General features: G+C 44.3%; 1 pseudogene; it reads right to left on the bottom strand.

Moving 5' to 3' along the window:
* Window positions 1-968: 968 nt before the first annotated feature.
* On the bottom strand, window positions 969-2,535 carry LOC146650754 (sulfide:quinone oxidoreductase, mitochondrial pseudogene; annotated as a pseudogene).
* Between the last annotated feature and the right edge of the window lie 2,866 nt (window positions 2,536-5,401).

Genomic DNA, 5,401 nt, shown 5'->3' on the forward strand with positions numbered 1-5,401 from the left:
CTGTTTCACGCGTATATAAAACGGGTCCGCGGCTCCTAATACATCGGTTCCGTGTTGGGCTCGTAGCTGAAAACTAGCTTTACTTTGTTGTCTGGGTCAACTTTGCTAGCAAGAGACAGAGAGAGACTTTGAAAGGCTGCTCCAACGGAATTTATTGTTTCGGAGAAAAACACGAACACAGTGTACAGTCGAGTCTTAATAGCTTACTTAAAACTGGACTACACTGCCCATGAGGCTACATTCTTTAGGGCGATGCCTGTAACACTCTGCCTATTGCCTTCATATAAATTTTTTTTTTTTTTGAGGTTTCATAAGCTTCAGTCATTTTAATGATTATAGGATTTTTTTTGTTTTGTTTTAATACAATGAAGCTAGCGTTGACTGTACAGCCACCAAGATGTTTTCGCCTCAGTTGAGGACTAATAAAAAAAAAATTAAAAAAAAATCATCATGTACAAAACTCTACTTCAGACACTGACGTCTAAATGCAAGAAAAAGCACTTGTTGTAGCCTGCATGTTAATGTTTAAACACCCCAAATGGCAAATCCTACACAATGTGTGGTAGCTTGATTAGTTTAAAACTCTAAATAAAGCCAAAGACTTGAACACATCTCACGCACAATGACTAAACTGTACACATGTGCATGGTTTTAAATGTAGCAATCTGGGAAAGAGTAATATTTATATGCTGTGCTTAAAGGCTACCCTGAAATAATCTGAATTTAGAGTTGGTTTTTTAATGTCACTATATAAATTTTGCCAATGCCGACCAACTATAACTGAAAAAAACAAAACAACAACAAAAAACACCAGAGGTGTGGAGTAAGAGTGTTCTACAAACTTTTGTTCTCTGTCCCTATAAAAGCCCCATCTCTGGCTTATGAAAGCATCTCGACCGGCCATTCATTGGGCTGTCAAAAGTACCAATAAACCAAAAAAAAAAACCAAAAAAAAAAAAACCAGCTGATCTATGAGCAGTTTAGACCCACTCCATCATTCCAGTCGTTTAATTCCACAGTAATATCAAAAACGCTACTTAAATGAGCTTTTCTGTGAGACCGATTAATCATGATGTTCAAAACATTCACATTACTCCTTTATCCATATGCGTGAGCACCCTTGGGTAGATGATTACACAATGAATTTCCTTTCAGATTCAAACTGAAGATGAGGTTTCATTTCATCCCAAGATGCATGATTTTCCTGTAAGGTCCCGGTCCGCCCCACAGCCCCCTAAGAAGCCCATGCCAATAGAGGTGAGGCATCACATCTGCTTTCATGTGGTACATTAATTGCCTCTCCTTGGCTTGGTTGAAGGGGAACGTTTCCAGCGGTTGTCCGTTGTAGTCGAACTCTGCCAGGATTACTGTGTTGTAGCTTGTGACCAAGGGACATGTGAAGTATACCCATCATACTTCTTATCTGGTTTTTCTTTTTTCAATATTTTGCTGATAGTTCGGCTCAAGACGGCAGACTGTGCCGTGACAGCTGCTCCGGTTTTGGATGTGGGAAGGTTGGTGCAGTCTCCGATCCCAAACACGTTTGGATACTTGGTATGTTGGAGAGTTTCTTTGTTCAGATCCAACCAGCCGATCTCGTCGGCCAGCGGACTGCCTTTAATCACCGAGCTGGGTCCCATTGGCGGTGTAACATGAAGCATTTCATACTCGATAACTTTGGTTTCCCCTGGTTTGCCAAGATTTTCAAACACAGCTTCTTGCTTATCTGCGCGCACTTCAATCAGGTTGTGCCTCAGGTTAATCTGTAGGTCACGCTTTTTCACAATCTCCCACAGTGAGTCAGCGTATTTCTTTACCCCAAAGATCACAGGCAATGATGTGTTATAGATCACATTGGCTTTTGCTCTTTTGCCCGTCTTCCTGAGGTAGGCGTCTGACAGGTACATGATCTTTTGTGGCGCTCCAGCACATTTCACAGGAGTATTTGGGAAAGTGAACACAGCATTGCCCTCTTTGAAATCCTGCAATGCTTTCCACGTCTTCTCCACAGTTTGGACAGAGTAGTTAGAGCCAATTTTTGGGTGCTCAAACCCCTCTGGGAGTCCTTTGATCTTCTCATAATGGAGCTCTAAACCAAGTGCCACAATCAAATATTCATATGAGATTTCAGTCCCGTCATCTGTGCGTACAGTATTTGTCTCTGGGTTAATTTCCTGAACCTTAGATTTCACCCATTTCACTCCAGATGGCATAAGACTCGCAGTGGGACGGCTTGAGGACGCTACAGTCTTTGCACCAGCACCAACCAGGGTCCATATTGGCTGATAGTAGTGGATCTCGCTGGGCTCCACCACAGCTACATTCTCTGCTCCCACCAGCCTCTTCATCCGGGAGCTCATTGCGATACCGCCAGTTCGTCCTCCCAGCACAAGCAATTTGTAATGCTGTTTGGCAGAGGCAGGGCTGCTTGTGTGAAACTGAGAGATAGCAATGCCCCTCGGGTGGCACTGCTTGAGATGACGCAGTGCATCCATCCTGTGTCTCAGCAGGAGCGCTGTCAACCTCGCGTGTTAATGTCCGTTTAGGCGGAATGCTCTTAGCCTTCATATTAATTAATTTTTGAACAATAATTTAAAAAAAAATTTCGTCACGTCATTATGCGGGCTGCAAGTAGAGGTGACATGGACCATGAGATTGAGGCACAGGCATTAGAGCCTCTTAATGCGCGTTTTGTTTGGATTTCCACCAGCGTGGAATTACCAAAAAAAGATGGGACAGCCTAGCATATGAAACAGGAAAAGACCGCCGTGTAATCCCTTTATTTCAACAAAGTAACTGCATTCTAAATACCACCTTTTTAAACGGTAACTGTAACGGAATACAATTACTGATATTTTGTATTTTAAATATGTTACGCCGGTACATGTATTCCGTTATTCCCCAACACTGGTAACAATACAAAAAACGATTCCAAAACATGAGAGAGCCTAGAACTGATTCTGGATAGCAGACGATCTAGCGAGGAGGAGGAGTCAGCACTGGTATAAATATCGACTCAGTCCAGATTGGTAACAGCATATCCAACACCACCACACTGAGCACTGGAGCTCCTCAGGGCTGTGTGCTCAGCCTCTGTTGACTCGTGACTGTGCAGCAATGCACAGTTCAAACCATATCATCAAGTTTGCCGATAACATGATTGCAAAAGCGATGAGTTAGCGTACAGAGACGAGGTGCAACAGCTAACAGACTGCTGTAGAGTCAACAAGGTGTCTCTGAAAGTGGACAAAACAAAAGAGATGATTGTCGAATTCAGGAGAGCATGGAGAGATCACTGTCCATTTAACATTGATGGAGCCTCTGTGGAGGTTGTCAAGAGCACCAAATTCCTTGGTGTTCACCTGGCAGAGAACCTCTCCTGGTTCCTCAACACCAGCTCCATAACCAAGAAGGCCCAGCAGCGCTTCTACTTCCTGCGGAAGCTGAGGAAAGCCCATCTCCCACCATCCATTCTCACCACCTTATACAGGTGGACTATCGAGAGTGTCCTGAGCAGCTGCATCACTGTCTGGTATGGTAACTGCACCATATCGGATTGCGATACCCTGCAACGGATAGTAAGAACTGCCTATTGTGCCCACCTATCGTACCCGCTGCATCTGCAAAGCCACCAGCATTGTGGAGGATCCCATGCACCTCTCACACAAACTTTTTACCATGCTGCCTTCTGACAAGAGGTACCGAAGCATTCGGCACTGCAAGACTGCACAACAGTTTCTTATCCCAAGATGTCAGACTCCTGAACACTCAAGACTGAAGAAGTTTATTGTCATTTCGTATGGTGTTATCCAGCCTGAAACGAAATACTGTTTCTCACCGGCCTCTACAGTGCAATAAACAATACAGTCTAAAAAGAATAAGTTTAAAAAGAGCAGTAAAAAGGCAGTAATGAATTGCAACAATAGTTATGGATAAATAACATAAAATCTAAGTTCTAAAACAAACTCAAGTCACATTCATTCGGGTAGACAGCAGCAGTCCTTTCACAGAAGGGGATGGTTAAATTAGGTAGTGTATGCATCTGGGGAGTGTATTGTATGTGTGTATGTGTGTGTGTAGGTAGGGGGCATTACAGTCCGTTTGTGGACCTCACAGTGTAGCTGTGTGAATAGCTGTGTGGGTGGGGATGGGTCACAGTCTGTTTATCAGTCTCACGGCTTGTGCAAAGAACCCTTCCAGCATCCTGGTGGTTCTGCAGCTGATGCTCCTGTACCTCTTGCCAGATGGCAGAAGGGAGAACAGGTCATGCGAGCGGTGGTGGGGGTCTCTGATGATGTAGATAGCTCTGCATATGCAGCGCTGTGTGTAGAGAGATGCGATGGGGGGGGCAATCTTCTTAACAATCCTACTGAGTTGACGCTTCTCATAGGACTTGCAGCTGCCAAACCAAGATGTAAAACTTTGTGTCAGGATATTTTCGATGATGCCTCTGTAAAAAGTTGTGAGGTGAAGTGTGGAGAGTGCTGCTTTTCTGAGTCTCCTTAGGGAGTGGAGACTTTTGTGCTTTTTGACAACTGGTGTGGTGTTAATGGAGAAGGACAGGTCATCAGCAAAGTGTACACTCAGGAACTTAACACTGCCGACCCTCTCCACAGCAGTACCATCTATGGTGAGGTCAGTGTGGTGATCTCTGCCAGCCTTCCTGAAATCGATCACCATCTCTTTTGTTTTGTCCACATTGATGGAGAGATTGTGGGGTCTACACCACACTTCAAGCTGCTCCACTTCCATTCTATAGGCAGACTCGTCGTTGTCAGTGATGAGACCAACCACAGTTGTGTCAGGACACACCCCTGAGGAGAGCCTCTGCTCTCTAAGATGGTCTTTGATGTGTGGCTGCCCACCTTGACTGTCTATTGCCGCTTTGTCAGGAAGCTGAAAACCCAGTTGCAGGTTGCCGGGTTCACGCCGAATACCATCAGCTTGTCCACCAACTGCTGTGGAATGATCGTGTTAAAAGCTGAGCTAAAGTTGATGAAAAGGACTCTGGCTGGACTGACACACACACACCTTCATACATCAAGTTACCTTTTGCACAGTGGTCAGTGTTTTTGCACAACCAGCTGTCACTGTTGCACTTTTCTATTGCATTGTCGTGTCTGCACTGTCTTGTGTCTGTATCATTCTGTTCTGTCTGGTGTTGCACTGTTTTTGTTTTGTTGTTTCTGCAGTTTTATGCAATTTTGCATGCTTTGTTTTGTTTTTTTACAGCACATTGTGTTCTGCGTCGTGATCGGCTGTAGACCATTGTCAATCAATCTCTTCCGTGCCGTGTCTCCTGTACAGTGGAGAATGTGTTGAGCTTGTCAAATTTATCTTGATCTTCGATCACTACAGTGTGACTCTGAAGTGTACTGTATGTTTGTAAGTTTTCTCCCCA

The sequence above is a fragment of the Rhamphochromis longiceps genome, linkage group LG16, assembly GCF_057381845.1.
Source record: "Rhamphochromis longiceps isolate RC_006_pf linkage group LG16, R_longiceps_female_GT1.1, whole genome shotgun sequence".
Lineage (NCBI taxonomy): Eukaryota > Metazoa > Chordata > Actinopteri > Cichliformes > Cichlidae > Rhamphochromis > Rhamphochromis longiceps.